General features: G+C 32.8%; 1 long non-coding RNA gene across 1 annotated transcript; it reads left to right on the top strand.

Annotated features, from left to right (window-relative positions):
* Window positions 1-4,061: 4,061 nt before the first annotated feature.
* LOC148763565 (uncharacterized) lies at window positions 4,062-6,313 on the top strand. Its single transcript, XR_016025439.1, has 3 exons — window positions 4,062-4,355; window positions 5,170-5,271; window positions 5,918-6,313. It is a non-coding gene; the product is annotated as an uncharacterized LOC148763565 (long non-coding RNA).
* Window positions 6,314-11,499: the final 5,186 nt, after the last annotated feature.

Raw genomic sequence — 11,499 nt, 5'->3', positions numbered from 1 at the left:
ACTGTGAATTTGGTCCAATTTACCAGTCCGAACTATAAATTATGCTTTTACCCCTAGTGGGTAAAAGTTTCAATTTATTGCACCGAAAATTCCCATTTAATTTCCAACCTCATAATTCATCATTTTTCCACCCAATTCTCTTAAAATAAAGTCAACCTCATCCTCACATACAATTGGCTAGATTCGACTTAGAGAAATTGATGGAGAATATAAATATTTTTCTTGTTGTTTTACTCATAAACATGCTAAACAAACACTAAACACTAACATAACTTAAAATCAAATTTATCTAACAACTTTCTCTCTCTAAACCCATATGACCAGAATTGAAATCATCCTCAAATCACATGATTCAACCATGAAAAAAGATGGGAAATGCATGGGAAAGGTAAAGCACAAGACAAATTTAAGAAATGTTACCTTTTTTTCACTTGATTTTTGAATTTTCACCTATTTTCCCTTTAAATTTCTTGGCTATGGGTTTATTTTCTCCTTTCTCTCTCTTGTTTCTTGCTTGGCCGAATGTGGAAGAAGAAGAATGGGTTAATAATATTATTTTATTCATATTTTGAATATTTTATTAATTCATTTTTTTTTCTAGCCATCCACTTGTCCTACTTTTTCCACCATGCATTCCCTTTGACTTATCCAAGTCTTAAGTGAAATTTCCAGATTTTTCCAAAGTTTTGGTGGAGCAAATTTTTCAAAATTACACTTTTACCCTCGAACTTTTCAAAAATTACATTTTTACCCCAAAAATTGAAAATTTGCCATAATGCATAATTTTCACTCCTCATACTCATTTCACACTCCAAATAATTAAATTTGATCAAAATCCTTTGAAAAATTAAATTTTTGATTTCGGATGGTAAAATTACCATTTTACCCTTTTACTCCAAATTATACCGAAATTAAAATTTTTCACTTCTAAACCTCAAATCTTACTCCAATAAGTCAAATGGGGCCAAAAATCTTTTCTAAAAATTCCCATTTTGTCCCCAAGTGGCAAATGACCATTTTACCCCTAGATAGCGAAAATTTCGATTTGACTCCAAATTGGTCATCGAACTCCGAATTACCATATTAAACCATTCTGGGACTTTAAAATTCTTAATTTCATCATGAATTCTCTATTTGATCTAGTTCGAGGTTTAACTCAACTTTGTTGTACCTCTAGGTACAATACCGACTTTTGTAAATTTTTCGAGACTCTCTTAGCATGTAAACATGCTATCCATCACATGTATGTCATGACAAATATTTTATAGAGTCGGGCTTGTCATCTTCTCCCCCACTTGGATCAACCATATGATCCTTTTTCTTGACTGATTTCGATATCCGGCTAAATATTAATATTTTAATATTATTTCATTAATAAAATATTATTTTATTCTAAAAATTTTATCTTGTCTCCTTGGTACCCGAAATACCTTATTATGCCTCACTTTCGGAATATTTTATCCTAAACTACTCCTTTCGTCTTTTATCACTTTTAAACATTTTAATTGACCTTAATTTGCATTCGATCAACTTTATTTATCACCATATCAAAGTATGGGGTATTTCATATATATATATATATATATATATATTAAAATTAGCGCGTATAAAAATTTCTTTCGTTGAAACCTTTTATAGGTTATTTAAACCAAATCAGTGTAACATGCATGCTCCCGTAAAGTTATACCTTTAAAACTTATAACAAGTCCACAAATCACCTTGTGTGCTAGTAGTTAAATCCACATCATTAAATAAACAGGGGAGCTGCTGAAAATCATATAATTCTCACCATGTGTAAAAATACGATTTCGAAAACCCAAAGAGATTCTTAGTCTCGAGTAGGAGATGAAATAAAACTTATGGTCTTGCTACCACGTAATAACATTCGGGAGCCTCGCTCCACTAGATCCCATATGCCATGGTAGTCTCAACGATGTTGGCCAACATCAGAGAATCAAGCGGTCACAACCGCGTATTTCACAAGTGGCCGAGCTATGTACAAATCGCAGACCATGGCCCCAGTCATGTCTAACAGGTCGTCGACGACCTAAAGGTTCTCTAGCTAGAGCTCACTCGTACACAAGGGTCACACTTAAGCGAAGTGACAGCCGGCCTACTCTTAAATCTCTTGGTTTATAAAACCATTTTAGAAATTATGTTATGCCATTGAAATTTTATTTCGAAATTATTTCCAAAGCATTTAACATAGGGCATGATTAAATCTATTTTTTTTTATAAAATAAAATTTGTGCATGAATTTTAAACAACAATTCGCATGGTGCATAAGCTTTATAATCATGAATGCACACTTCACAAATATAAGGCACATTTGAATAAAATCGTCTTAAAATGCTTGTTCCCTAATTAAAAATCCTTTACGTATATCTTTATACATATATATTCAAAACACGTTCAAACATTTTAGCATACACAAAATCCGTAGGGTTCTACCAACTCATGCTGTCCACAATTTTGCATTTAAAATAAATGATACGTATATATATATATAGTTACAGAAATTTTAAAATAGACACCCCCTACTCACCTCACAATAGCATAACGCTACTTCGCTATTGTTTCGTACGTGTACATAACTACTCCTATTTGCCGATCACGTCTTACTTTGTCCAGCATGCCACCATGGCAAACTTCCCTAGCAACAATTAAACTCAATATACTTAATCACACACATGTATGGGCAACTACTTAATTTAATAATTCCTTAACCAAATTGCATATTTTTCATCCAAAATATTCATAAGCATCTAACATATAATTCATACACTTCAACCAACTAAAACTTGCACACCAACATTCTCACAATACTAAACTAACCATAGGCCTCAAAATATAGTATTATCTTACCAATTTTTTTGTCACGACCCGAAACTCTCATTGAGCCCGTGACAACCGCCGTGAAGCCTCGATAGATATTCTTCACCCCGAATGCCGATCGAAACCTCGCAAGGCTCTCGTATCAGCTTCCGCATATCCCCGGTGAGTGATAGTTATTAAATCTCGCATTTCAAGAAATCATAAGTCGTTTCCAAATCAAAACAATATAATATTATTTTCTAGCTCACAGGGGCATTTTCGTCATTTTTTTAAAATAACGAAACTCACCAAAAATATCATGTGTGGGCGAAAAACACATGTTTCATAATTAAAGTAAATTTAGATGTCTAAAATAATTATTTGAAACAAAATTATAATTGTAATAGCCCGCACCCTTGTTGGACACAAATAAGATCTTATTGATCAAACGAATGATCGTTTGATGCGAATTGGCGTGCTAAAGAGCGACAAAGGATGAAAGGAACGTTCAAGAATAAAATGCTTCGCTCGTGCAGAAACAATAATTAAATAATAATATTTTCATTGGAGATGAATTAGTAAGCTAAAGGATGATTCGGAAGTAAACCGAGATGTAATAATGCGTTTTGGGACCAAAGAAGGCAAGTGAAAAATTTTAAAATAAAATAATATTTTATTTAATAAAATAATATTAAAATATTAATATTTTATATGTTATCAGAATTAGTCATGAAAAATGAAATATGACTAATTTAAGTGGGGGAGAAAAAGTAAAGAAAAATTTTGAAGGAAAACGACGATAATTATGACAGCGTGATTTTATTAAATCGAGCTAACGTCGGCAAGTAAATATTTAAATATTAAGATGACACCGCGTTGAAATACGATCTCGATATTTTGATTATACACGTGTAAGAAAAGGAAGATAGAAGAAAATTAGAATTTTTAAACATGTCGAAATGATCAAATTTTAAGATACGAAAATTGAAAGATTGAGTACCAAATAAAATGAAGTTAAGGCATAATATGTAAATTTTATTGTTTTGAAGAAATAAAAATAAAATGAAAATAAAATGGATGATAAAATAATGAAGAAAAGATGTTGAAAAGTCAAACAATAGTTTTATATGTACATGAGTGACCACATGAGTCAAGAATGGAAATGATGTGGTTTGGATGAGAATGAAGAAAAGTCAAAGTTATTTGGAATAATATTAAATTGGAACCAAGGGAGGTGAATGGCCGGCCATACAAAAGAAAGGAAGAAAGACCAAAAAGTAAAGAAAACAAAAGAGAAGAGTGTAGAAAGGAAGGTGGGGGTCGGCCATGTGAGGAAAGAAAAAGGAAGAGAGAAAAGTTAAGTAGGTTAGTGAAGAAGAAAAAGAGAAGAAAAATAAAGGAAGAAACAAATGAAGAGAAAAAGGGAGAGAAAGAACCGTGAGAGAGGAAGAGCAAAGAGAATGGTTTTGCTGCACTTTGAGGAAGGAAAAAGAGAGTTTTTGCTGCAATTTTGGAGGAAGAAGAAAGCTAAAAATTTTGAGGTAGGAAAGCTGATTTTTTTAAAGTTAATTGCTGGAATTTTTGAGGTTTCTATGGCTGATTTTGGTGCTGAAAATTCAAGGTTTTTGCTGCTAAATTGTGTGAATTTGCAGCTGGAAATTTTAGAGGTTTTGCTGGCATTAAAGGGCAGTAAAGTGCTGCCAATTTGTGCAAAAAAATTGGAGCTATTTGCTGCCAATTTGTGCAGAAAAATTGGAGCTATTTTCTGCAGAAAAATTGGAGCTGTTTGCTGCCAATTTGTGCAGAAAAATTGGACAGCATTGTGCTACCAATTTGAGGGAGAAAAAGCAGCTTGGTGCTGCCAAATTTTTGAGGAAAAGAGAGTTGAAAGTGCTGCCACAGGAGGAGGAAGAAAACGACCCAAGGAAGAGAGGAAGCCACGGTGGTGAAGAGAGGAAGACATGGTGGTGAAGGGAGTGACGGTGAAAGAGAGAAAAAAGAAAGAAAAAGAAAAGAAAAGAAAAGAAGTAGAAAATAAAAATTGGCATGGCCCAAATAGAAAATAAAAATGGGCATGACCCAAATAGAAAATAAAAATGGGCATGACCCAATAGAAAATAAGTGGGCATGGCCCAATAGAAAATAAAAATAAATAGGTTTGGCCCAAATAGGAAAAATGGAAAAGCCCATGGAGAAGGCCCAATGGTAAGTTAATTTTATATTTTCAGATTTATGGGTAGTTTAATATTGTGCATATTTTGGATGAAAAATATGCAAGTTGCTTAAGGAATTTTTAATTAAGTTGCTACCCATATAAATGTGTGATTAAGTATACTAAGTTTAAATTGTTGCTAGGAAAGTTGTCGTGGAGGCGTGCCGAACGAAGTATATGATCTACAAATAGGAATAATTATACGCGTACCAATCAACAGTGAAGTAATATTCCACTATTATGAGGTAAGTAGGGGGTGTCAATTTTAAAGAATTCCGTATATATATACATGTACATATATTATGTGAAGTGCAAAATTTATGGAAAGCATGCGTTGATAGAATTTTAAGGAATTGTAGGTGTAAGTTATTTTTAGAAATCATTTGAAATATATATATATATATATATATATTAGACAAAAAATGTTTTAAACTGGGAAACAAGCTTTTCGAAAAGATTTATATCAAAGAAAATTGTGCCTTATTGTTTGTGTGGTGTGCATTCATGAAATTTATTACATATTCACCATGCTATTTTGATACAAAATATCATGCAAATATTTACAATGAACATTTTACGAAAAAAGAGTTTTAACATGATGTGGGGATCGATATTTTGAGAAAGATTTAAAATATCCCCTTGAAGATCAAATTTGAATTCTTTTAAAAGGTGATTTCATTTTAACCAAGAAATTCAAAAGTAATTGGAGATTGCTACTTGTTGTGTTATAAATTGTATTTTGAATCGAATGGCTTGTGACAATATTTGCATAATTGGTTGAATTGGTATTTGTGTTGAAATATATTAACTGTGTATTTAGCCTTAAGAGGTTGGATTGTGAAAAAATTGCCATGTCATGCTATTACAAATTTTTTTGTATGGTGGGTTTAGCTTGCTGCAGTGGGCGGATTCTATGGACCAGCCTATTAGAGGGGCACGAAATCCGGTTATATATGTACCTCGGTCGGAGAGGCACGTAGGGTATCTCCTGAGGTATGGTTAGAGTTCATGTCACGCCAAACCACCTCGTGATGATGAACTCTGTTAACTCCAAGGAACGACTGTGTTTTCAAAATAAAAATATGATTTATGCGTACATTACTTTTTAACAGCCTTGGCGGATTCGGTTGGGATAGCTCCAGGCCAAGGTATCCCTGACAACCGAGTATGAGAATGATTTTGGCACAAGCCAAGTTTTTAAGAAAGTCATAAGCCATGTTGTTTATTTTTGACAAAAATGTAATGGTTTTATATGAGTTGAAATAAGTTTTAATATTATGAATTATATTTCTCTGCATGGTGAAAAAGGAATTAAACAGTTTTTCGCAGCTCCCCTATATGTTTATCTGTGAAATAAATATGTAATTCCACGCATATGGGGTGAGTTATGATTTTGACATGATTTTAAATATTATTTGGTTTCGCGGGAGCTTGCTAAATTTTATTGATTTGATTCGAAAATGATTATTAATATATTTTGATGTGAAAAAATTTTATTACCTCGATTATTTATACTTTATAAGAAATTCTTAATTTTTATATAAGGCACAAATCCCCGTTTGAAACGAATTGTTTTTATAATCTGCATTTTTATATTAAACTGTCTGCCATTTACTTGTTTCCCATCTATGCCCTACTCGCTGAGTCGATGATTATCACTGAGTCGATGAGACTCACACCCTTTTATTTCCCTTTTTGCAGATAGGGATCAGCCTAGCGAGTAGTCAGTGACGCATTCGGTCCACCGTGAATAGGTAAAGGCATCTCTTGGTATTTTATTCCGAGTCGCTCCGCTGTTAGAGGTCAAGTTGTAGCATTTTATTTATTAAGTTGTAAACAAATTCTAAATTTTTATATAAGCATTAATTTGGAGATTATAGATTTTAATACATATACTTACGAATAAAAAGGAAAAAGTTTATATTGATTTTTATATTTATAGTTCAAGTTAGTATATGAAAGTATCAATATTATATGGTGATTGAATGTAATGGATTAACGAGCAAATTCTAGACAGGCTTGTTCGAGACTTGGCGGGTCTTTTCTGGAAGTCTTGGATACCGGTAGCGACCGGGGAGAGGTCGTTGCAATAATAGTTTGAATAAAATAATAATATTTAATAAAATATTCTATTTAAAAAAACAATATTTATAGAACAATTCATAAATAATTTCTGTAGTGTAAAAGCTAAATATATTCATACGTACTTTAAAGCAGATAACTGAAGTATAAAATTTCTTTTACAATGACACGTTGGCCCCTAACTAACCAATAAGGTGCGAGTCTGTGAACCTACAATTTTGTCAATGCAAGGCTAATTGAAGTCCTTGATGTAATCATCTATCTATCAGCTATCCCGAGCCTAAAATGTGGGGAATTGAGGGTGGTGAGATTATAAAATCCCAGTGAGTAAACAGACACCATCTGAAATATCTAAAGGCGAGTAAATGGAGATGAATTAAAATAATTCTTTTCCAATATATGTTTCATGACGTGAATATTCAGTTTACTCAATTAATCAACATGGCTTATATATTTTCACAAAACTTGGCTTCTGTCAAAATCATTCATGGGGATACCTTAGCCTAGGCATCTGACCGAGACCACCAAGGCGGTTAAATGTCTTTACATCCGAAATTCTAGCCATGCCTTGGCATTGGCTGAGTCTCACTCTCACGCGATGGTCTACGTGAAGTGCACTCAAATCTTTACCTCTAGAGATACACTTCAGACGGCTCTCCGATCGAGGTAAGAATATAATAAAAATATCTGATTCTGTGCCCCCTCTCTTAGGCTAGTACACAGAACCTCCACTACAGGGATTATGGATTATTTTATCTACCACCTGATTTATAAAATCTTTTTTTGCATGACATGACAATTTATCGCAACCTAGCCTCTCAAGGTTGAATACACAGTATAATTATAATTTTGATACAAACACCGACTTTGCCATTCATGCTCACATATTGCTATAAGCTATATAATTTAAAACACAATTTATAACACAAGTAGGCAGTCTCCATTACTCTATTTTCAAAACCAGTATTCAATTTTCCAAAAAATTTATAAAATCATTTTATAAAATCACAATTTCTCCTAAAACATAGCAATTTACCATTTAAACCCATTTTCTATAAAATCACACAATTGTATAAAACTACTCTAGATAATTAAGACGATAATAAGTTTACTCACAGTTCTAGGAGTCGATGTACTCCTAATCCAGTCTCCAAGCACAATCTCTGTACTTTTACCAGTGTAATTTACTCACCACCTATCCATAATGTACAATACATAATTCACCACATTAATGCTTGACCATTACAAAATCAATTCAGGCTCGGTGTATATGCATGATATGATATGCAATTTATCCGACTACTGCTTAAATGCTGTGCTGACCTAATTCGGCCTATTACCCGATTAAATGACAATTGTGTCCGATTTGGCTCCAAATTGCTCCATTTCATTTTTAATATTTCAATTCACTAAATACAATTTCAATAATCTAAAATTCAGCCTAACAACCCTCACAATTCTTCTTGAAAATTTCGGCCATTGTGGTGCACTATCACTAAAAATTTTTTCATTCCATTTTCTCACCATAAATCATCATTTCATCAAATTTTCAACCAATTCACTTGATCACAAAATCAATTTATTACTTCTACACTTCACATAGGGTTCGGCCATTGAAGGTTCATGAGGAAAATGGATTCTTTTCTTGTTGTTTTGTTTCAAAACATGCTTAACTAACTAAAAACACTAACATAACTTAGAATCAAATCAATCTAACATCTTTCTCTCTCCTTACCCATTTTGACCAGCCATGAATTCATCATGAAAACATGTAATTTAAGCATGAAAAATAAGGAGAAATGCTTAAAGAAAATAGATTTCAAGCTTAAGTTGAAGAATCCTACCTTTTTCACTTGTTTTCCTTGATTTTCCACACTTTTTCTCTTGAAATTCTTCACCTAGGGTTTGTTCTTCCTTTCTTTCCCTCTCTTCCTTGCTTGGCCAAATATTTGGAGAGATAATGGGCTGATTTATGTTGATTTTTAAGTTAAATAATAAAATATTCTAAGCTTAACACTTGTCATTTTCTTATTGGTCCATTTTTAAAACTTTAAAAATTTTAAACCTTTTATCTCCACCACATGATTAGTCAAAGGTCAAAATGAGGATAAGGGAAGACCATGTGCTGGACAAATGTCCTGGTGGTGGAAAATTACTGTTTTGCCCCTAGAGTGGTAAAATTACCATTTTACCCCTATGCTCCAAATTATACCGAAAATTAAAATTTTTCACTTCTAAACCTCAAATCATACTCCAATACTCAAATCATACTCCAATAAGTCAAATGGGGCCAAAAAAAGTCTTTTCTAAAATTTTTATTTTGTCCTTAAGTGGCAAATGACCATTTTGCCCATAGATAGTGAAAATTCCAGTTTGACTCCAAATTGATCCTCGAACTCCGAATTACCATTTTGAGTCATCCCTGGACCATGAAACTCTTAATTTCACCTTAAGATTCCTATTTGAACTAATTCGAGGCTTAATCGACTTAATGATACCATTAGGGGTAATATCGTTTTTTAACGATTTTCTCAAACTTCCTAAATATGCAACCATTCTATTGAACATGTAAATAATGTCATAATTATTTTATAGAACAGGGTTTGACATTTTTTCTTTCATTTTAATTCTACCGTGCACCCATATCTTTCCCCTTCACAAGATTTCTTCCTCACCATGGTTGCAGCCTCCATCCTGGCTCCTTCACTCTAAACGTCGGTAACACTATCCCTTCTTGGCTCTCTCATAAATCAGTGGCTTAATCTCTCCTAAATTTTTTCATAAACCGGCGACACACCCTTCATTTCTCTTTCTTTTTTTTTCTACTTTCTCTTTTCTCTTGGCTTTGGCGGATTCTTCAATGGCCGACCCTTACAAATTGCTTGCTTTCCTTATTTATTTGTGAGCTTACATGGGCAGGCTCCCCATGTTTTCTATTTTATTTATTTTTCCTTTCTTTCTTCTTTATTTCTCATCATGGGTAGACTGCCTAAGGTTCATGGCCTCCTTGACTTTGTTTTACACTTGTTTTAAGCGATGGAATCACATGGCAAAAGGCCACTTTCACAAGCCACCCGCCACACATTTTTCTTCACATTTTTCACCATTTTTCCTTTCATTTCTTTATTGTTTCTCAAAGATTCCTTCTTATCTTTTTTTTATTTCTTCTTCATGGCCGGCTCCTACATCCCAAGACAAGTTTAAAATGGATTCTTGACTCCTTCATTTCTCACATGGGCTGCTGCCCACTCATCCTTTATTTTATCATATATATATATATATATTTATTATTTTATTTCTTAACTTGTCTTTTTCTCTCATCTTTATCTTTTTCTTTTCTCCCCACAATTTCCTCATGGGCGGCTTGCCCATACTTAATATCTTTTGACTTTTTCTTCTTTGACCAATAATTTTCCATTTATCTCCAAATATTAAAATTTGCATATAAATCCTCAAACTTTCTTTTATTTATTGTAATACCCTCTAAACTTTCATCTTTTACAATTTGGTCCCCCCAACATGTTTTAAATTTAATTTTCCTTCTATCTTTATTCCTTTACATGTATACAATCAAAATATCGAAGTTACACTTCAACGTGGTATCACCATAATATTTAAATATTTACTTACTCGCACTAGCTTAATTTAATTGTGAGACCTTGTCAAGCTCGATTAAAAGACGGTATTGTACTGAGTGGTACAACTAAGTTAAATAGAGCATTGAACTAGTTTAAATAGAAATTCTAAGAGGAATTTGAAAATTTTAAAACCCACAGAATGGTTTAGAATAGTGATTTGGAGTTCAAGGTCCAGTTTGGAGTCCATCAGAAAAATTGATCAATTAGGGACAAAACGGTCATTTTACCATTTGATGATAAAATGGAGATTTTTAGCCAAGATTTGATCACATTTGACCAAGAATAATTATATGAGATATAATTATTATTATTGGAGTATAAAATGATGTTTAGTAGTGAAAAATTGTGATTCTCGGTATTTATGAAGCACAAGGGCAAAATGGTAATTTTGCCACTAGAGGACTAAACGGGAATTTTTATAAAACGATTTTTGCCCCATTTGGTTAATATTGATCAATATTAGTGTTATTTGAGGTTGAAAAGTAGAAATAATGTGATTCCGGTACATTTCAAAGTATAGGGGCAAAATCGTAATTTTTTCACCTCGAGGGGAAATCGGTAAATTTTTTGCCCCAGCATTTGTCAAGACCAAGGGATTTTAATTGTGGTAGGATTGGATAAGTACCAAAGTATTTGTGGTGGAAAATTAAGAAGAAAAAGTTAAAAAGTTAAAAAATTGGGCCAATAAGCATGTGACACGTGGCATGCTTGATTATTTTATTATTTTCTATAGAAATCAGCCCATTAAATCCC

This window comes from Theobroma cacao, chromosome 3, assembly GCF_053813885.1.
Source record: "Theobroma cacao isolate CCN51 chromosome 3, ASM5381388v1, whole genome shotgun sequence".
NCBI classification, from domain to species: Eukaryota; Viridiplantae; Streptophyta; class Magnoliopsida; order Malvales; family Malvaceae; genus Theobroma; species Theobroma cacao.
Note: the sequence above shows the minus strand (reverse complement) of the source record. Positions and strands in the feature narration are given on the sequence as shown.